Source organism: Pristiophorus japonicus, chromosome 23 (genome assembly GCF_044704955.1).
Source record: "Pristiophorus japonicus isolate sPriJap1 chromosome 23, sPriJap1.hap1, whole genome shotgun sequence".
Classification (NCBI taxonomy): Eukaryota; Metazoa; Chordata; class Chondrichthyes; family Pristiophoridae; genus Pristiophorus; species Pristiophorus japonicus.
In genome coordinates, this window is record NC_091999.1 from 56,609,309 (window position 1) to 56,632,990 (window position 23,682).

Below are 23,682 nucleotides of genomic sequence, written 5' to 3' on the forward strand. Positions count from 1 at the left end.
CATCCACGGCGGCCGAAAGTCAGATCATCACTTGAGCTGCAAAAGTGGGATAAAAGAATGAAGCGGAGGTTCAGTGGTCTGGGGCATTTATCTCAGGGTTTTTATTAATGAAACATCCAGAGATTTGTCAAACGGCTTCAGTCAGATAGAAGTGTGAGCGGATTGAATCTTCCCACCTTCACCAGAGTGACGGCAGTGCTGTAGGAAATGCTCAGGAAGAACAGGATGATGAATGTGGAAGCGGTTGTCCAGATGTTGCCGCTCTCGTCCTCATAGTCTTCATTCCAGATGTGGTCTGAGGAATCTACGGGGATGTAGGGAGGAAATATATTCAGATCGTTTATTAATCCCGGGTATCATGCTATTATTTTATATTCTCTTTTTTCCCTTAAGGTATTAGTTTGTTCTTTAATTGGACTTTCAATGTATATTTTGTGTTAAGTTAATCACTCTCAACAATCTCTCACTGTTCCTCACTCCACTGCCGCTCTTCCTTTACGATCCCCCTGTCGTCCGTTTTGGAAAATATGATAGTTTTTCTTCCATGTCAGAGGCTAATTGATTTTGCATGACTTTGCAACGATCTATCATTCGGAAATAATACGATGAAACATCGAGGAAGGTTTACAGCAGGATATCGATTATTCTTCCGCTAGGTTAAGGTAGTAACTTAGTTGGAGGCTGCCAAGGAGGCTATGTAAGACATCAGTTGTGAGTTATAACCTTGTTTTTTTATTTGTTACGGCATTGCTCTGAACATAAATAACGTGTCAGTTTGCAACAACTACATTGATCCAGTGTATGTGTAAGACCAGAATAGTGAATTGTGAGATATTATGGAATCAGGAATTATTTATTCAGGCCAAGCGTTGGATACTTTGTCCGTCAAAAAACTGCATCTTAGTTCTACATTCTTCTAAAGCCTGACGTTTTTGTTTGTGCTCTTTAATGTCTATATCACTGTATGACTATCTCTTGTTCTGGATTAGTCAGTGTTTGTGTTTCCCTGTGAGGGTGTTGATCTGTGGGGTTGTGCGTGTGTGTATTTGTAAGATTGTGTATGTGTGTGTAAATCTTTGTTTATGTTTTGTTTAAGAATGCATGTAAGTGTGTGTTTTTATATTTAATTGCGAGTGTGCGATTTGATGTAGGTGAGTGTGTGTACTTTTATGTGTAAGCATGTTCATATCTAAGGGTTTGTGTGTGTCTGTGTGTGGGGTGTGTGTGCATGTGTGTTCATGTGTGTGCTTATGTGTATGTGTATCCTTGTGTATATGTATGTTCATGTGTGTGTTTCCCTATAAGTGTATGTGTATGGTTATTTATAAGTGTTTGTTTTTGTTGAGGTGTAAGTGTGTGTGTGTGAGTTTTCGTGTAACATTGTGTATACCTGTAAGTTTGTGTGTGTGTGTTTTGTGTCAGTTTGTGTTTGGATTTATATGCGTGTTCATGCTTGTGTAAGTCTGTTCAGTTTTGTGTTTTTCTGTAAGTGTATGGCTATGTATCAGTGTTGTTCATGTTTAGGTTTAAGCGTGTGTGTGTTTATGTGTAACAATGGGTTTGCAGGTAAATTTGTGTGTGTTTGTGTGTGTGTGTTTTGTGAAAGTGTGTGTTTTGATTGATTTATGTGTCTAAGTGCAATAGTATGTTTGCATGTAAGTGTGTGTGTTTAGTGTAAATGTGTGTTTGGATTGATGCGTTTGTTTACGGGTGTGTGTGTGTGTTTTGTGTAAGTGTGTGTGTGGATTGATGTGTATTTATGTGTGTGTAAGTGTGTTTTGTGTAAGTGTGTGTGTGGATTGATGTATGCATTTATGTGTGTATAAGTGGTGTTTTGTAAGTGTATGTGTATGGATTGGTGCGTATGTCTATGTGTGTGAAAGTGTGTTTTGTGTAAGTGTGTGTGTGGATTGATGTATGTGTTTATGTGTGTGTAGGTGTGCTTTGTGTCAGTGTCTGTGTGGATTTATGTGTGTGTCTATGTGTGTGTAAGTGTGTGTAAGTATCCGTTGTGTAAGTGTGCGTTTAGATTGACGTGTATTATTGCTATTGTTAAAATTTTCATAGAGCATCAAGAACTGGATTTGACAATGATGGTTTTCATTATATTCTAGTTATGTATAATATTATGTGTCAGAGTGTTAATGTATGTCTTTATATGTAAGTCTATGTGTGTTTGTGTGTAATTGTGCACTTACACAAAAACACACACACTTATAAAAAATCATCAACTCACTTACATATGAACACAGACAAACTCACTTTCACAAGTATTCTCCCTGCTCTGTGTAAATGTGTCCTGTGTGAGGCGCAATGTGACGTCAGCCGAAGGAATGCAACAATTCAACCGATGGGCCTCAGAAACATCAGGGACACAACTGTGAGAAACCCGCAGAGGATTAAATCACCAGTTTAGATATGGCCCATTAGAATTCAGCATGTTAGTTTACAATTAACAGGGACTGTTGCACCCCCAACCCTATTTAACATATTACGTGGAATAAACAGTTATTTCAGAATATAATACTCATGTGGCAAGTTTAAAATCTTTGAACATGGGTTAGAATGTGACATTGTACTGATAACAACTTAGTGCATTTAAAAGAGAGTCGTTCACTTCCCATCTCCCTGCAGGAGGGGCAGTGGGGGTTACGTGAATTACACATTTCCCATTCCCCTCTCGCTGGTGGTTGTGAGAGGTACAGTGAATTAAAATTAGCCTTTACTCTCTCTCTGCTGAAGTTACTTTCAGGAATTCTGTAATGAGAGAACTTCACACAGTCTCCAACCCATGGTGCATCTGAGCTGGGAGCGCTGGCTGTACAAGCCTTGGGACCGAGGCGCGCAAACACCCTACTTCAGATAAACAGCCCTCACATTGGCAAAAATAGGAAACATAGTTAATTGAGCGGCTGTGTGTTTAACTCACGATTGAAAAAAAAACCCTTTATTGTTTTTAATTTAAGAACGGAAATGCAATCGAGAGATTCTCATTGACAAGAATTGACGGTGTCCATCAGAACAAGGGAAATGTTGACGAAACTGGGTTTACCGCTGGATTTATTGACGGTTCTGTTGGTGATCTTCAAGGGGATCGCTTCATGTCCCACCACACAGGAGTAAGAAGCGCCGCTGGCCCACTCCTCGGCTGCAATGGATAGCAGGCTATACATGAAGAAGGATCTGCTGCCGTTCTCCGCCATCACCTCGGTGTTCTTGTAGTTGCCCGAATCCACCGGCTTGTCATTGACGGTCCATTTGATGAAGATCTCTCGGGGGGAGAAACCTCTCACTAAGCAGGTGAGGCTGACCAACCTCTGAGCGGAGACTTCTTCTGCCGAGGGCAGGAGGACAGACACGGCTGGTTCCCGTGGATCTTTCGCTGTCGAACAGTTACAATAAAGACCAATGAACTGGACAGTTCCAGAGACAATGGGGGAACTTTAAACGAATACAGCGGGCGGGTTTTGGGCGTGGAGGTATTTAAATTGTTAAAAATCGTAATCCCGACATCAACTAGCGCACTCCCAGTTGCAATATTATATTTGAGTAATGTATTTAAATTAGGCTGGAATGCTCTTTTTTAACCACCATTTGGTGTTTAACTGTCGCTGGTCCGGTTGGACACACTGTGTAAATCCCTGCAGTTACAGCGAGGCGGGGACTTCTGCAACCAGGTGATAATTGCCCTTACACATATTCTCTGGATCCAGGGTCCCTATCTAACCCACCCCCCGTGATCCGAGACCTCCTCACTCGGCTTCCAATCCTCCCATTCTCCCGCGTGGCCTGTGAGACCACCGCCCACAACTCGCCTTCCTCATTAAAATTCAGCCAATTTCAGGTGGTTAGATGTGAAAGAAATGGACACTGCGTTGAAATTTAAAGCTTTTCCTTTTCCCCTCTGGGGCCCCTCTGGTTTTCCATCCCGCAGCAGAGGGAACACAATCTTTCACTCTGAAATCTTGAAGGATTGGTGTGGAAAATTATATACAATTTACTGCACATAACAAGGAGATTTGGCCAACTGGTCTATGCCGGTGTGTATGTTCCACACAAGCCTCCTCCTAGCTCACTTAATCTAACCCTAATAACATACCCTTTCTCACTAATGGACTTATCCAGTTTCCCCTAACATACACAACATCAGGTCCCAGAGTGCTGAGTTCGTGGAATTAGCAAACTGAATGATCAGATTAGCTCATTATTCACTTTAAATAATGAATTGGCCCTTGCACATGCAGCAGAAATAGTCACTTATTGCAACAATCTCCCCGCTCACCCTTCTCCTTGTGGATGGATTCTCTGATCGGAGTCAGCATATCCTGATGGCTCACCACGCAGTAGAATTTATCCCCACTCAGCCAATCTTGTGTCGAGATGTTTAAGTTGCTGATCACGCTGTTGGGATCCTCTCCCGGTTGGACGGCAATCTCTGATTTCAAAGCCTCCTTTTCTCGGGTCCAGGTCACAGTGAGCCCATAAGGAGCGTCTGACACGACGCAGGCTAAGGTCACCGTTGCCTCCAGTAAGATTTGTTCCAGTGATGGTGAGCGAAGAGTGATTTTTGAATCGCTGCATGGGACATCCACTGCAAAACAGGAATGATAGTCAGGAAAAGCTGCAGCTTCAGAATCAGGATACCAATATTTAGCCTTAACTCTTTAAGGGGAATAAATCACTTTTTAGATATCAACCTCTTGCTGTTGCCTCAACACCAGCGTTATTGGAAGACAATGAATTGGCAACGATTCCAGTAGATCTGTAACATTTCCTGTGTATTTTCACCAGAGCCACCTGTAATGGGCTGTGAAGCAAATACCCGGCGTAAAATGGGAATAGACTGGGGTGCAATTGTGTTAGGCATTGAATAGCGCTCTTCCTGAAATCCCTTGCTCCTTTACACCCGTCTCTAGATCCTTGCACCCAAATGCATCTCCACTGGTTATAAAAGCTGAAGCCCGAATAGCCCGAAGTTCAAGAGGTCTACACCGGCATTATACTGGTTCAAAACCAGTGTTAAATTAATTTCAGGATTTATAGGTCAACAGGAAACAAAGTTAAATTTCTGGTCTCTTGCTGCATTTTTTGTTGCGGTGAAAATGTGCAGGTACCAGTCACATCCCCCGTCAGAGGAGAAGTGCAATATCGGGAGAATGCAGTTCCAAGGAATCTTTGTGGTCGGGCGTCATTTGTAATGATGTGAGGTAGTTTGTCAATTTCTGTAATTACTGAACATTTATCATGTCTGGTGAGAGAGAGTCAGGGTGAAATATGACCTCAGGGCATTAATAGCAACATAGGAACAGGAGGAGGCCATTCAGCCCATCCATCCTGTCCTGCCATCCAGTTAGATCATCAACACCATCTTCACGCCTTGGTTACGTAACCCTTGATAATCTTGCCGAACAAAAATCTATCAATCTCAGTTTTCAACTTTTCAATTGAAAGCAAGCGTCAGCAGCTTTTGGGGAGGGAAATCCCGACTTGCACTATTTATCCTGTGAGCAAATCCTTTCTGACATCATCTCTGCACGGCCTAGCTCTAATTTTAAGGTTCTGCTACTTGTTCTCGATTCTTTCATCAAACTAAATAATTTTTTCTATATCTACTCGATCAATTCCATTTATCAACTTAAACAAGTCAATTGGATCATCTCTTAACGTTCTATATTCGTCTCCTGATCATTTTATATTATTAGTCCCGGTATAATTCAGGTAAACATGCACTTTACCGCCTCCACGACTAGTATATCCTTCCTGAGGTGCGCAACCCAGAATTGGGCTCAGTGCTCTGAATAGGGTAAATGCCCATTCTAGCAGTGGGTTCCTGGACAGTTAGCAGTAAAGGGTTCCAGACTCCTACTGCCACTCCGTATATGATCAGCCAACTCAGGATATACCTGAGACGAAGGACACTTCACTCACTGCCTGAAGTTAGAGCAGGGTGAATTCTTCTTTGGCGAGGTTAATATATCCTGAACAATGAGGAATCCTGAACCAGAAGATCGTGGGTTGAAGTCCCACTCCAGATACTTGATCACAAAATGTAAGCTGAGTCTCCCAGTGCAGTACTGGGGACGTGCTGCACTATCGGAGGTTCCTGCTTTCGGATCAGGTGTTAAGCCGAGGATTCGTCTGGCGTCTCAGGTGGACATAAACGTTCCCTGGAAATATTTCAATGAAAAGCAGAGGAATTCTCCCTGGTGGCCTGGAAATATTTATCCCTCAAGAAATATTACTAAACAAATAAAATGGTCATTATCACACTGCTGTTTGTGGAGCATGCTGTGCACTAAATGACTGCCGTACTTTGTACATTACAACTGTGACAACATTTCACAACTTAATTCATTGGCTGGCAAGCGGTTTGGTTCAGTCTGAGGTCGCTGAAGGCGCTGTATAAAGGCAAGTTTGTATCGCAAGAATAGACAAATTGCATGATTGGAAATTAGGAATAGTTCTGTGCTTTTTACTAATTCCAATAAAAGTCCTGACTGAGATCAGCGCTCAGAATGGTCTGGAACCTCCCGGGATTGTGCCTCTTACCCTGAGATCTGCTGAAGTTATGGTTTTGCGTGACCCCTTGATGAGTGACCTGGCAGGTGTAGACTGGAGCCGGTGAACCATTCCTCGGCGGGGACTGTCAGCCGACTGGCCGTCGAGAAGTTCCCGTTCACCTCAAAGACGGGAGAGGTGACGAAGCCCGAATCCATGAGTTGTTCACTCTTCAGCCAATTCACAGTCAGTGACTTTGGCCTGAAATCGATGATTGAACACACGGCGCTTGCATATCTGCTGCTGGTGATTTGTTCAGTGGAACTCAGTGTGAGGAGAACAGTTGGAGGAACGATGTCCCGTTCAGGATCTTCAAGAGAAGACATATTACTGACATTGCTTGCAAAATAAATGATTAAGAAATGCAAAGTGTCCTTATATTTTAACGGGTTCTTTGCTGTCAGACTTACACAAACCTGGCAGTTACAGAGGGCAGGACTGTGCACAGAATTCTCAGTGTAATATGCAGCCCGGAACTGTGCACAATATTCTAAGTGCGATATGGGGACCAGAACCATGCACAGTACTCTAAGTGTGATATGGAGACCAGAATTATGCATAATATTCTAAGGATGAGATGGAAACCAGAACTTTAAACAATATTCTAAATGTGATAAGGAGACTAGAACTGTGCACAGTATTATAAGTATGATACAGAGAGCAGAATTGTACACAGTACTCTAAGTGTTGTCTAATCAAGTTCCGATACAAGTTAAACATAATTTCTCATCTTATCACAGTTTGCCCTGTATCCCACACCACTAACCTGGCATTGTGATGGCCCAGACCGACACACCACTTCGAACCTCGCAGTTAATTGTGCTGCTCCCCACCTCTGACTTGGTGATGGTTAACTGGCTGCTCTGGGTGTAGGTTCCCTTCTTGTTGAGCACTGGCGGGTAGGTCTTCAATCCAGTGGTGATCGGCTCTTTATCTTTCTTCCAGAAAAGGCTGGTGATGTCGGGGGAGTAGTCCATTGCCAAACAGCCGTACGTGATGAAGCCATCGGTGCTGGGTTGTTCACAGGAGGAGAGCAGGGCGTAGTGGGTGGAGGGAAACGGTGTTACTGGGAAAGAATGGCCCATTGAACAAGTTAGACTCTGTAATCCGTGCTTATAAAAGAAATAAACAACTCGAACTTTGACTGCAGAATAAACTAATTCCACCATTTCCCCATCAAAGACTACACGGGCATTTGAGCTTCTGTCAGTTCCATCATAAGCACCTGTAGATGCCCCTGTCAGGAACACACCTCTCTATCCCCGAGCTCTATCACATTACACAACAATAACTTTTACATAACTCGTGAATAAAGAATCCTTCATTGGATCATACAATCGAAGAACAGAGACGTGTTCCTGCTATTTCGGCCATCATTTATTTCTCAATCAGCACGATTTTTGGTCCTTTATTGAAGTTTGAGGAAATTTACTCTGTGCACATTGCCTGCGGCGTATCCCTACAAAACAACAGTGACTGCACTTCAAAGTAACAGCGGAATTCCTGCCTCGCACGTCAACAAAAAACCCTCTAAATTTGCCTGCCACATAATTCAACAGGTAGCATTTCCATAGTCTAGTTTCTAAGATTCAGTCTGTAGATGAATCGCGATTGAGTTGAATCTCTCCCTTTCTTTCTCAGTATTTGAGGGAGAGCGATGTCCTTCAGCGCACTGTGATCTGGACTCTATCCCATCCTATTGAATGCATGTCTCTTGAGTTTCCTCCTCCCTGCCACTCAATTAATAATCCGAATAAAATACCATTCCAAATTCCGGTTAATTGGAAGTTTCTCCTTAAATGGCCCATTTCAATTCCCATTGTTGTTCTTGTTATGTAACAATGACGTGGACTTGGGTATAGGGAATGCAATTTCGAATTTAGAAGATAATGCAAAACCTGGCAACGTAGCCAATAGTGAACATGATAGCAGCAGACTCCATGAGGAGACCGATGGTCCAGTGAAATGGGGCGGAACATGGCAATTGCAATTTAATGCGAATCATTGAGAAGCGATGCACATTGGATGGAAGATGGAGAGGCAGTATAATCTAAATAGCATTATTTTGAGGGGATGCACGAACAGAGATATCTAGATGTACATATTCACAAATCTTTGAAGGGGGCAGGGCAAACTGGTTAGACTATTATGAAAGCGTATGGGATACTTGAATTTGTAAATGGGGCATTGACTACAAAAACAAGGCGGTTATGCTAAACTTACAGATCACGTGTTAGACCTCAGCTGGAGTATTGTGCACAATTCTGGCACAACAATGTAGGAAGGATGTCAAGCCCTTGGGGAGTGTAGAGGGGAGGCTTTTACCAGCATGATGCCAGGGATGGGATCTTCAGTTATGTGGAGAGATTGGAGAAGCTGGGATGTTCTCCTTAGAGCAGAGGTTAAGAGGAGACCTAAGAGAGATATTCAACATTATGACAGGTTTTGATAGAGCAAGTAGGGAGAAACTGCTTTCGCTGGAAAGAAGGTGCGTAACCAAAGGTCACAGATTTAAAATAATTGGCAGAAGATCGAAAGGGGAAATTGGGGTAATTTTTTCACACAGAGGGTTGTTAATTTCAGGAATGCTCCAGGCAGTTCATCCTGTACGTCAGGAGGATTCATTGCACGTTTACAAGGAAAACCCTGGGGAGTTGGACTAAATTGGACAGCTCTTTCAGAGCCGGCACAGGCACGATGCCTGAATGGTCTTTTCAGTGTTGTGAGATGCTATCATTCTACACGAGTCAGTGGGAATAGTTCTTCTAGATTTAATGGAAGGAAACGCTTCATATTTTGGACACCTCTACCAGATCTACTTTTATTGTTCATTAGAATGAAAGAGGATATTTCAGAAAAGGATCTTATAAATCTGACGCAAATTAGTCAATCACATGCTGTTATAAAGGCTTAAAGTTCATTGTGAATGATGACTTATTGCAGGTTCACTCTATCTCTTTAAATGTTTCACAGAATTGCAGGTCAGTGACTGTGTGCCTTGTCTTGTGACCCAGGCCAATAGCTGCATCTCGTCATAGTTTGTCCCTGCCTTTAACCTTCTCAGGAAGAATTGAACAACATAATGTTTCTAAACATGAGGTCCTCATGACGGTTATTTGAAGCGGCAGTCCCGATATTCTCCTTTTAAATTGTGAAAATATCTTACAGCCTCCCAACAGATCAGAACAGGCGCTGCTTTCTGGAGCGTTATTCACTTCCAGAAACGGTTTATTCTGAAAGTGAGCTGAGGATCAGGCCAATCGTGTTCAATAGTAATCTGATGCTCAAAATGTTCAAACATTAATAACTCATTAAAAATTGGGCATTTTTTTCAGAAAGAATATAAACATCAATGAATGTGCATTGTTTAATCTGGGCAATGGGACGATTTATTGTATATATCTGGCACGAGCAGTTTATCTGCTATCTGTTAGACGCAGATAACGGTGTCTTGAATACTGCCTGACCAAGCACTCTCAGGTCAGATATAGCACAGATAAGAGAGCAAAGCTCCCGCTATGCTGCCGTGTGGGTCAGGACAGGTATAGCAAGGGTTGCACACAGAGTAATACGATATCTGTGCTATCCCGTCAAACATTCCCAGCTGAAGTACTGCAGAGATGTGCTACGAAATGTCTTCCCTTAAAATGCGTTATCAAAATGACCGATTAGATTAAGCACACTTATCACAAGTACAAATAAAAGCTTCCGATATACTGATCCATTAAAGCGCACCAGCTCACCTAGAGCTCTGATTAAATAGAAGACCAATCTATATTGAAGGACCCAATTAAGCTCCACGTCCTTGTAAATAAAAGGTTAAATACTGATTAAAGCTATCTCTGCAATGTCCCATCAATCACTGCCATTTAAGGTAAAGCACGGGTTAGTTGCAGAGAAAAGCTCCCTCTTCACTGTCCCATCAAACACTCCCAAGACAGGTACAGAGTAAAGATCCCTCTACAGTGTCCCATTAAACATTCTCAGGGCAGGTACAACATGGGTCAAGATACAGAGTAAAGCTCCATCTACACTGTCCCATCAACACTCCTAGGGCACGTAGAGCTTGGGCTAAATACAGAGTAACACTCCCTCTACACTGTCCCATCAAACACTCCTAGGGCACCTACAACATGGGCTAGATACAGAGTAAAGCTCCTTCTGCCCTGTCCCATCAAACACTCCCAGGGCAGGTACTACCGGGTTAGAAACTGATTAAAGCTCCTTCTACTGTCTCCCCATGGTGTTTCGGAACTGCTTCTTCTGACTATCAAAATCTGGATTAACGATCTCATTTCTGCGGAGACTCCACAACCTCAAAGTCAATCTTTCACGTTTCTCACCTATGCCAGTTTCTTAAATAACTGAGTTAAATGACACTCCCCGCAATACAGGATCACAATCCAGAAGTTTTACAACCCGTCAGGAGGACTCCTGATTCTCACACAGTGAGCAGGCGCACATAAACAGAACAGACACAAACTGTGCTCCAGGCAGAGAGACCAGTTTAATCTATTAATTTCAATGAAGTTGTTTGATTTCTAATTTATTTCTTGCCAATTTCCAACCACCTCAACTCTGCAGATTCTTTGAAATTAAACTGATATTAATTTGAGAGACTCTTCAACATCCAGCCATTTTTCCATCTCTGTCAACTATCTTGTAAACCGTGTAAAAATTAACTTCCCTGAAAGTAAGTATCTGGAAATAATTCACATTCCACGGGAATTTGCTGCCCGTCACACGGGACTCGGTGACATATTCAGAATGTCACAATCCAGGGGACATCTACATTGAAACCTGATCACCCACTGATTTTATATATTTTCATCAGTAAATATAACCTGTAAAATCATCGAGGCAAAACAGGATGTTAATTCACTAAAATCTGCAGTGACACCTTATCAAACTAAGCACAGCCGGGTTATACATGCATTGTTTTGTAAATTAACTTATGAATTAATTAAACATTATCTGCAACCCTTGAGATTTTGCAATAATTGTAATACTGACCAGTATGCAACACAATTGTAATGGATCGTTTATGTTTAATGAATTAGCACTGATGGTACTGTCTAAGTTAATGTTCATGTTAGCTGATTATTGAAAATAATCTGAGTGCCTATCTGGCTCTTCCTGCTCAGAAGCACACGTACCTGGAACTTTTGAAATTAAATTAACGTTCTTGAATTTCAGCCTTACTAATACAATTAATTAATAATAATATTAAAACCTTTTTCTGCCTGGTAACTTGTGATATATTAAGATTAAATTAACTTACAATAACAATTCATGATATTAAAATATTAAGCAGCATATTAATACATAAATATTCAGAAAAATACCTTATTTTTACTTAAATCGAATCAAATTGGAATAATTGACAGTAATCACGCAGTTCTACCACTGTCCCGCTCTCGACCGACATCTTTTTAAACTCTGCATGTTTCTGATATAGCAAAAACTGCGTCTATTCGCAGAGAACATTTCACATGATGGATTTAGGGGTGGACTATTTTAAATAGTTCTCTGTCCAGCCGAGGTCACAACTCCGATGGTTGTAAACCGCTTGTTTACTAATACTGGAATCTCGAGCTGAAATATTCTCCTCAATCTTAAACTCCAAAAATGGTTTTATTAATTAAAACCCACCCGTGCAGCTTAAAGTCAGTAGCAGAGCCTCCGCTGTTTAATAACACAGACAATCTTTTATAGTTCACTCCCGTTATTCACATAATGCCCGCAAATTAATGATTAAATATATTCTGCTACTTCTTCAAAATAGTTTCCAGAATGGTCATTGTAAAACTGGAGGATAACAAATCATTCAGACCATATGCGACACTGAAACTGAATGAGCAAATGGAGGTGAGACTTTGTTCATCAATTTAACATTCATAAGAATTAAACATAACTCTCAGATATTATCTATGCTTTGTCCACCGTTCTATTCCGCATACAGCAGCGTTTTGGGAGGTAGGATTTTGTTTTAAATTCAAAAGAAGATGGACCTTTTGTAAGTAAATTAATCTGCTTGAATTTCAATGGATTATTTGCCTGTCTCCAGCCATACGCAGTCGGAACCTGCCTTGAATTTAAATATAATTACAAGAACAATTTTTTGACTGCCAGCGACGCCTGTCTGTCAGCTTTTGGTCTTGCAAAGTGTTCAATATTAATTTAGTAATAATTCTATCAAACAACACACAATATTGATTCAATAACAATTTTCGGCTGCACAGTGAGAATGTCATACCCCGGCAGATATATTAAATTGACAAAATGCAATTTGCAACACGGCTTTAAGTTATAATTAATTGCACTCAGTCAATGTGGTTCCAGGGATAAGGTACTTCAGTTATGTGGATTGATTGGACGAGCTGGGGTTGTTCTCCTTAGAGCAGAGAAGTTTGAGATGAGACTTGATAGAGGTGTTCAGAATCAAAAGGGGTCGAGACAGAGCAACTGGAGAGAAGGTGTTCCCATTGGCGGAAGGGTCGAGAACAGAGGATACAGATTTGTCGCATTGGCAGAACAACCTAAATCGACACGAGGAAAACTTAGGATCTGGAATGCACTGCCTGAAAGAGTGGTGGAGACAGATTCAATCATGGCATGGAATTGGATAAGTTCCTGAAGGAAGAACAATCACAGGGCTACGGAAAAGGGCGGGGGAGTGGACTAGCTGAAATACTCTTGCAGAGAGCGGCATGGTCTATATGGGCCGAATGACTCTCACACCTGCATGACAGGAACGAATAAAACAATGTGCCTGTATCAGTACTTACTGCACTAGGCCCTACCTCAGTCATTACAGTAATAGAACTATTAATATTGTACTAGGCCCTGTCTCATCTTTTACTGGAATAGGCAATGACTTTATTCCTATTACACAAGTCCCTGTCTCTGTTTATATTAAACTAGACAAGGACACTGTTTATATTACTCTAGCCCCATCATTTCACTTTACTAAACGAGACAATTTCTCTGTTTATGTTAATTTAGACCCTGTCACCGTTATTAATGCACTAAACACTGTAACTCACGGGTCAGGTACAGCATGCGTCAGATAAAGAGTAAACCGACCTCTACATTTTAATCAAACATTCCCAGGACAGGTACAGTACGGGTTAGATACAGTTTAAAGCTCTCACGACTCTGTCCCATCAAACACTCCCATGACAGGTGCAGAATGTGCCAGATCCAGAGTAAAGCGACCTCTACAGTGTCCCATCAAACACTCCCACCGCAGGTAGAGCACAGTTTAAATACAGAGTAAAGCTCTCCCTACACTGTCCTATCAAACGCTCCCAGATCGTTTAATGCACAGGTCACATCCTGGATTAAATTTCCCTCTGCGCATTCCAATCAAGTTGGTTCGAGGCGTATCATTAGGGTTCAAGGAAAACTTTTGTTAGATTTTAATATCTAGTTGTGGGAGATGGCCAATTATCCATTCGTGAGAGACAATACAAAAAGTGGAAATAGGAGATGGAGAGGATGCAGGGAATCTCCACTGACACATTTGTAATGTTACTATAGACGGTGAATCGAATCTTTCACCATTCTGTCCCTGGGTATCATCTTTACTTTATTCTCCTATAATTTAAGAAATGTCCCCCCAAAAATTGCTACTGGAATCCGTTGAGAAATTTCATTTCTTTCTCGGTTTATTTCTATGCTGTATTGGTGGGGAAACATTTAAATTGTTTCTGTCACTCAATACTCTAATCTGGGACTTCTATTTCTGTGTTTATTTACATAACCGCCTCACTGGTTCCCATGAAGTGTTCATGGCAGCAAAATCAGATCAACAGAGTCACTTATTGATTCGTCTCCTCTCACAACAATTGTTTATTTAAAAAATATTGAATGTTGGTACAACATTAATAGAAAAATCCACAACAGTGAGGTTTGCTTCAGTTTTGTTCAATTAGAACAGATGTCATTTATATCAAAGAAATACATAGTAAAATTAATAATTCGGTTTTGAAAGATCTACTGCCGAAATTAATGCAACATCTCTGAACAGGCTGCTATTCCACTGGATCTCCACTTAGTGTAAGATTTAACCCATTGAAACTAAACAAGTAAAACCAGTGAACAGAGGAGTGTCCTACAATCACATTAATATCTGAGCTTTTCACATATATCAACTTGTATTTACATGTGTTGACATTTAGAAATACCCTGCATTTATATAGTGCCTTTCTTGACCTCATTATGTCCCAAAGTGCTTTACAGCCAATGAATTACTTTGGAATGTGCTCACTGTTGTAATGTAGGAAACGTGGCAGCCAATGTGTGCACAGCAAGCTCCCACAAAGAGCATGAAATATTGATCAAATAATTTGTTTTTCAGATGTTGGTTGAAGTATAAATATTTGCGCTGGAAACCCTGGAGAACTCATCTGCTCTTCAATATAGTGCCATGAATCCCTTAAATCCAACTGAGCAGAAAGATGAGGCCTCATCTTATTGTCTGCCCTGAAAGACGGTATCTCGGACCGTGCAGCACTCCCTCAGAACTGGCACCGGGCTTGTCGGCATAGATTATTGGCTCAGGTCTCTGGAATGTGGTTTAGTATCTGTGACCTTCTGAATCACAGGCGAGAGTCATCCCACTGAGCCGAGGCTTGAACATATCACAGCTTGTACTTTAAAATGTTCACATTCAGCTCATCGTGTCTGACGTTCAGTGCCTGCGCCCAGTCTTACACTGATCGATTTATTATCAGGGCGAGTTCTCTTATCTTGCCCGGGATGTCATTCCCACACTGGTATTTTCACTGGATCCATATAAAAGTGACGCCGACTCCGCAAGGAACATCTGGATGTGCCCTAGGCAGAAGGGCTCACGGAACTTGAGTTTTACACTGTGTGAGCTGCACCATCAAAGCAGCTGAAAGCTGGGATTGTTCTCCTTAGAGCCGAGCGCGTTATGGGCCACTTAATAGAGGTTTTCCAAATCATGAAGAGTTTTGATCGGGTAAATTGGGAGATACTCCATCACTCCCCCCACCATCCCTCTCGCCCTCCACCCGTCTCTCCTTACTTCTCTCCATTCATTCTTACCTCCGTTCATACCTCCAGCCCTCCCTCCATCAATCGCTCCCCCCCTGCAGCCATCCCTCCCTCCCTCTGTCCATCCCTCCACCATTCCTCCATACTCCACCATACTTCATCCCTCCCTTGTTCCACTCCACCCTCCACTCTTTCCTCCCGCAGCCCAAACGATTATTATTGTTCCCTTTGCAATGTTTCAGCTTGATCGATGACGATTCCTCAGCTGGAATTTTCTGCACCCAATTCCTTCAGCGGGGTTTCATATGTATTAATAAGTAAGAGAGAGCGCGATGGCAAATATATATATTGAAGCCCCCACGCTAAATAAAACTGACAAGAAATGAAATGCTTTCCTTTCAGGAGAGGGAGTTGGCTGGGGAACCGGCACTGGGTAGAAATTCTGGTTGGGGCAGTCGCGATATCTTTCCTTTTTTAAATAAAAAAAATAAGATAACAATTTTAAAAAAATTTCAAGACATCGTCGGCTTTCAGCTGCTCTTTTTTCCTCCGCCTTCTCGCGGTTGAGGACGGGCCTGTGGCCGCCTGGAGCTCGCTTCATTGTGTGTACGGGACGGTAGGATTGAAGCTCTCACTACGTGGCCAGACTTGGAGAAGCTGGGGCTGTTCTCCTTACAGCAGAGAATGGTGAGGGGGTATTTACCAGATTGGTACCAGGGATGAATGACTAGAAACATTAGTTCAGCCCCAGCTGGAGTATTGTATCTAATTCTGGGCACCACACTTTAGGAAGGACGTGAAGACTTTCGATGGAGTACAGAAGAGATTTACTGGAAATGTATCAGGGATGGGGGATTGAAATTATGTGGAGAGACTGGAGAAACTGGAGCTGTTCTCCTTAGATTAGAAAAGGTTAAGAGGAGATTTAGTAAATTATAAGAACATAAGAACATAATAAAGAGGAGCAGGAGTGGGCCATACGACCCCTCGAGCCTACTGCGCCATTCAGTGTGATCATGGCTGATCTGACAATGGTCTCAGCTCCACTTCCACTTCCGCTCCCCATAGACCCTTATCCCCTTATCGTTTAAGAAACGGTCTATCTCTGTCTTAAATGTATTCAATATCCCACCTTCCACAGCTCTCTGAGGCAGCGAATTCCACAGATGTACAACCTCTGAGAGGAGAAATCTCTCCTCATCTCAGTTTTAAATGGGTGGCCCCTTCTTCTAAGATCGTGCCCTCGAGTTCTAGTCTCACCCATCAGTGGAAACATCCTCTCTTCATCCACCTTGTCAAGCCCCTTCATAATCTAATACGTTTCGATAAGATCACCTCTCATTCTTCTGAATTCCAATGAGTAGAGGCCCAAACTACTCATCCTTTCCTCATAAGTCAAACCCTTCATCCCATGAATCAACCTAGTGAATCTTCTCTGAACTGCCTCCAAAGCACGTATATCCTTTTGTAAATATGGACTCCAAAACTGCATGCAGTATTCCAGATGTGGCCTCAGCAATACCTTATATAGCTGTAGCAAGGCTTACCTGCTTTTATACTCCATCCCCTTTGCAATGAAGACCAAAATACCATTGGCCTTCCTAATCACTTGCTGTACCTGCGTACTGTCCTTTTGTGTTTCATGCAAAATACCCCCAGGTCCCGCTGTACTGCGGCACTTTGCAATCTTTCTCCATTTAAATAATAATGCTCTTCGATTTTTTTCGGCCAAAGTGCATGCCCTCACACTTTACAACATTATACTCCAACTGCCAATTTTTTTCTCACTTACTTAGCCTGTCTATGTCTTTTTGCAGATTTCTTGTGTCCTCCTCTCACACTACTTTTACTCCCATCTTTTTAACGCCAGTAAACCTGGCTACGTTACACTCAGTCCCTTCTCCAAGTAGTTAATGTAGATTGTAATTAGTTGGGGTCGCAGCACTGATCCCTGCGGCATGCCATTAGTTACTGGTTGCCAATCAGAGAATGGACCATTTGTCCTGATTCTCTGTTCTTTGCTCCAATCCTCTATCCATGTTAATATATTAACCCCAGCCCCGTGAACTTTTATCTTGTGCAGTAACCTTTTATGTGGCACCTTGTCAAATGTCTTCTGGAAGTCCAAAGCACCCTATCCAATGGTTCCCCTTTATCCACCCTGTTCGCTACATACTCAAGGAACTCCAGCAAATTTGTCAAACATGACTTCCCCTTCATAAATCCATGCTGACTTTGCCTCACCGAATTTTGCTTTTCCAAATGTCCTGCTGCTGCTTCATTAATAATGGACTCTGACATTTTCCCAACCAATATTATTACCAGGCATGAGGGACTTCAGTTAATATGTAGAAAGTGGAGAATATGGGATTGTTCTCCTTGGAGGAGAAAAGTCTAAGAGGAGATTTGATAGATCTGTTTAAATTCATCAACGGTTTAGATAGAGTAAATAAATAGAAACTGTTGCAGATGTAAGGTGATTAACAAAAGAACCAGAGGCGATATTTGGACGCAATTATCTATGCAACCACTGGTTAAGATTTGTATTGTACTGCCTGGTAGGGTGGTAGATATAGATTCAATAGTTTCCTTCAAAAAGAAATTGTACAAATACTACAAGGAGGAAAAAATGCAGTGATATAGGGAAAGTGCACGGGAGTGGGACTAACTGGATTGTTCTTGGAAAGAGCCGGCGCAGACTCTGTGGGCTGAATTATCACCTTCTGTGCCATACTAATCTATGAATGACCATAACACGGTTGAATTTCAAATTCAGTTGGAGAGCGCGAGAGTTGATTTTCAAACCATTGCCCAAAGCTTCAATAAAGGAGCCTACAAAGGTATGAGGGCAGTTGTGGCTAAAGCGGACGAGGAAAATAGATAAAAGTATGGGATGGTTGATGAGCAGTGGCAGACATTTAAGTAGATAATTCATAACTCGCAACAAAAATTCATCCCAATGAGAATTCAAGACTGTAAGAGAGGGGATAACCATTCGTGGCTAACTAAGGAAATAAGGATGGTTTCAAATTGGAAATAAAGGCATACAGTGTGGCCAAGACTAGTGGGAGGCCAAAGGACTGGGAAACTTTTAAAAGACAGCAATGAACAACGAAACAAATGATGAAGAGAGGGAAGATAGATTATGAAAGTAAATTAGCGCGAAATATAAAACCAGATAGTAACAGTTTCTACCGGTACATAACAAGCAAAAGAGAGGTTAAGGTAAATGTTGGTTATCAAGCGGATGAGACTGGGGAACTAATAATGGAGAACAGGGAAATTACAGAGACGTTGAACAAATATTTTGTATCGGTCTTCATGGTAGCAGACACTAAAAACATCCAAATTGTGGAAAATCAAGGGGCTATATGGAGGGAGGAATTTATTACAATCACTATCACTAATGAAGTTGTACTCGGTAACATAATGGGACTAAAGACGGACAAGTCCCCAAGGCCTGATGGGTTACATCCTATGGCCCTAAAAGAAGTGGCTGCAGAGATAGTGGATGCTTTGGTTGTAATCTACCAAAATTCCTTGAATTCTGGGGCGGTCCCAGCGGATTGGAACACTGCAAATGTAGTGCCCCTATTTTAAAAAATAGGCAGACAAAAAGCAAGAAACTATAGACCAGTGAGCGGAACATCTGTCATTGGGACAATGCTGAAATCCATTAAGGAAGCAGTAGCGGGACATTTGGAAAAGCAAAATACAATCAAGCAGAATCAGCATGGTTTCATGAACGGGACGACATGATTGACAACTTTGCTGGAGATCTTTGAGGATGAAACGAGCAGGGTGGATTAGCGGGATCCAGTGGATATAGCGTATTTGGATTTCCAGAAGGTATTCGATATGGTGCCACATAAAAGGTTACTGCACAAGATAAAAGTTCTCGGGTTTGAAGGCAATATATTGGCATGGATAGAGTATTGGCTCACTAACAGATCGGAGGGTCGGGATAAATGGGTCAATTTCCGATTGGCAAACAGTATCTCGTGGTATGCCGCAGGGATCGGTGGTGGAATCTCAACTATTTACAATCGATAGTAATGACTTGGATGAAGGGACCCAGTGTAATATAGCCAAGTTTTCAGATGATAAAAAGAAGGGTGGGAAAGGAAATTGTGAGGAGGACACCAATAACCTGTAACGGGATATGGACAGACTAAGTGAATGGGCAAAACTCGACAGGATATTGGTGAAGCCACATCTAGAGTACTGCGTCCAGTATTAGCCTCTGTATTTAAGGAAGGATATACCTGCATTGGAGGCTTTCCGTTGAAGGTTGATTCCGGAGATGAGGGTGTTGAATTATGAAGATAGTGTGAGTAGGTTGGGCCAATACAAATTGGAGATCAGAAGAATGAGAGGTGATCTTATTGCAAATTATAAGATAATGAGGGCACTCGACATTGTGGATGCAGAAAGGATACTTCCACTCATAGGGGAAAATAAAACTAGGGGACATAGTCTCAGAAAAACAAGCTGCACTTTTGAAACTGAACTAACGGGGAATTTCTTCGCTCAGAGGTATGTACATCTATGGAATTTTCAGCCCCAGAGAGTTGTGCAGACTAGGTCATTGAATATATTTAAGGCGGAGATAGAAAGATCTTTGAGCGATACTTTTCAGAATGGCAGGCAGTGACTAGTGGGGTACCGCAATGTTCTGTGCTGGGGCCCCAGCTGTTTACACTGTACATTAATGATTTAGATGAGGGGATTAAATGTAGTATCTCCAAATTTGCGGATGACACTAAGTTGGGTGGCAGTGTGAGCTGCGAGGAGGATGCTGTGAGGCTGCAGAGCGACTTGGATAGGTTAGCTGAGTGGGCAAATGCATGGCAGATGAAATATAATGTGGATAAATGTGAGGTTATCCACTTTGGTGGTAAAAACAGAGAGACAGACTATTATCTGAATGGTGACAGATTAGGAAAAGGGGAGGTGCAAAGAGACCTGAGTGGCATGGTACATCAGTCATTGAAGGTTGGCATGCAGGTGCAGCAGGTGGTTAAGAAAGCAAATGGCATGTTGGCCTTCATAGCAAGGGGATTTGAGTACAGGGGCAGGGAGGTGTTGCTACAGTTGTACAGGGCATTGGTGAGGCCACACCTGGAGTAGTGTGTACAGTTTTGTTCTCCTAACCTGAGGAAGGACATTCTTGCTATTGAGGGAGTGCAGCGAAGGTTCACCAGACTGATTCCCGGGATGGCGGGACTGACCTATCAAGAAAGACTGGATCAACTGGGCTTGTATTCACTGGAGTTCAGAAGAATGAGAGGGGACCTCATAGAAACATTTAAAATTCTGACGGGGTTAGACAGGTTAGATGCAGGAAGAATGTTCCCAATGTTGGGGAAGTCCAAAACCAGAGGTCACAGTCTAAGGATAAGGGGTAAGCCATTTAGGACCGATATGCGGAGGAACTTCTTCACCCAGAGAGTGGTGAACCTGTGGAATTCTCTACCACAGAAAGTTGTTGAGGCCAATTCACTAAATATATTCAAAAATGAGTTAGATTAGGTCCTTACTACTAGGGGGATCAAGGGGTATGGCGAGAAAGCAGGAATGGGGTACTGAAGTTGAATGTTCAGCCATGAACTCATTGAATGGCGGTGCATGCTAGAAGGGCCGAATGGCCTACTCCTGCACCTATTTTCTATGTTTCTACGTTTCTAAGAGAATAAAGGGTTATTGGGATCGGGCAGGGAAGTGCACCTGAGTCCATGATCAGATCAGCCATGATCTTATTCAATGGCGAGCAGGCTCGAGGTGGCCCACTCCTGTTCAGATTTCTAATGTTCTTTTGCTTACATTACACTTGGCACTGTCTCTCTTAAATTACACTAGACGCTGTCTCTGTTCATATTACACTAGACGCTGTCACTATTTAAATTACACTAGACCCTGTTTCTGTTTATATTACACTAGACCCTGTCTCTGTTTGTATTACACGAGACCGTGTCTCTGTTTCTTTTGCACTAGACCCTGTCTCTCTTTATATTACACTAGACCCTGTCTCTCTTTATATACACTCGACCCTGTATCTCTTTATCTTACACTAGACCCTGTCTCTCTTTATATTACACTCGACCCTGTCTCTCTTTATATTACACTAGATCCTGTCTCTCTTTCTGTTACACTAGACCCTGTCTGCCTTTATGTTAAACTGGGCCATGTATCCATTGACTTCATAAGACAATGTCTGTTTGTGTCAACTGAGGCTCAGGGTGTCTCACTTTCTCCGCGGTCTCAGATAGTTTTGGGATGAACTCCCTCTCCAGGGACTATATATCTATTTATTGTACAACAGATAGTTATTTTTGCCATGCGTCTGTTAGAGAGACAGAAGCTATATAGACGGTGGATAGATATTACTATAAATAAAGATATTTATGTGTGTCGGTAGGAGGATGCAATACTTTTTTTTGGTTGGAACATCAGTTTAATTTCGTTAATAGCTATCAATAGTTTTGTGTAATGTCGTATTGATCTGGTATTTTATGGATAATATTTGTGTTGAGAGGATGGGGTGAATCTTATAACAATCTCCCAGAGATGGACTGGGATTGAGGGACAGGACTGAAGGTGAGCAATTCACTGCACTTTACACTACTTAGTGGCACCCTGTGTGTTAAAGGTCACTAATTCACACTTGTCTTCTCCTGTGCCAATTGCTCCCAGTTCTTTAATGTTAAGGATTGTTTTTCCTGCAGTATTTTCTATTGAGCTTTCACGTGACCCACTGATTGTGTCAGACCGAGCCTGGAACCGTGATCTCACAGAACCGCCATATGGGCGGCTGCAGGCTCCCAATATCCACCGGAGTTCAATCTCTCATCTGGCTAAGACGATCAACTGAAAAGAGAACACACAAAGTGTTTTCTATATGTGTATGTATATGTGTGTGTGTATGTGTGTGTGTTTATGTACATGTTTGTATGTGTGTGTATGTACAAATTATAATGTGTGCAAGAACATTCCACAAAGTTAAATGATTATCTTCAACCATTATTTTTCAGCATTTTATTTTATTCAACAGCTAATTGCCGATCGTTTAATACCTTTAACATTCATTGATAACACATTGTCTTGCACGATCTACTTTAGAAAGTGATGTCACACTGACGATTCCCTTACCAAGGTGAACATGTCTGTCCGCTGTATTCAGTGGGAAAAGGGATTACATTACATCGAGGATAATGAGCAGCCAGCCACCAGTCTCTGCGCTTTATTGTTCAACAATCATTCACCATCACACAGAATCTCCTGATACACACCTCAAGTATATGATGATTGGTGCAAGTGATGGTAAACATGAAACTGCACCTGTACCTGGCATGAGGTTAGTATATATGTAATTACCTGACTAATTGTTTCTCTCATTACTGCACTAGACCCAGGCTCAGTTTATATCGTTGATGTGGTGGATTTAGAAAAGGTGTTTGATAAAGTGCCTTGATAATATCCGTGCCAGCAAAGTTGAAACCCATAGCATAACAGGGACAGTGGCAGCCTGGATATGAAATTGACTGAGTGACAGGAATCAGAGAGTAGTGTTTTTTTTGGACTGGAGGAAGCTATACAGTGGTGTTCTGCAGCAGTTGGTGCGAGAAACACTGCTTTTCTTGATTTATATTCATGAATTATATTGGGTGTAAGGGCACAATTTTAATATTTGCAGATGACTCAAAGCTTGGAAGTATAGTGAACAGTGAGGAGGGTTATTATATATTTCAAAAGGATGTTGACTTGCTGGTAGAATAGACGGATGCATGGAAAATGAAACACAGAAAATTTTGAAGTGATACATTTTGGTAGGAAGGACGAGGAGAGCCAAAATGAACCAAAGGGTACAATTCCAAAGGGTATGATGAACACAGAGACCTCAGGCTATATGTGGATAAATCATTGAATGTGGCAGGGCAGATTGAGAAATTGGTTTAAAAAGCATTTGGGAGCATGTGCTTCATAAATAGAGGCATAGAATACAAAAGCAAAGAAATTATGTAGAACCTGTAAAAAACACTGATTAGGCCTCAACTGGAGTATTGTGTCCAATTCTGGGCACCGCACTTTAGGAAGGATGTG

General features: G+C 41.9%; 1 pseudogene; it reads right to left on the reverse strand.

Annotated features, from left to right (window-relative positions):
• Window positions 1–2,990: 2,990 nt before the first annotated feature.
• Window positions 2,991–7,643, reverse strand: LOC139235551 (Ig heavy chain C region-like; annotated as a pseudogene).
• Between the last annotated feature and the right edge of the window lie 16,039 nt (window positions 7,644–23,682).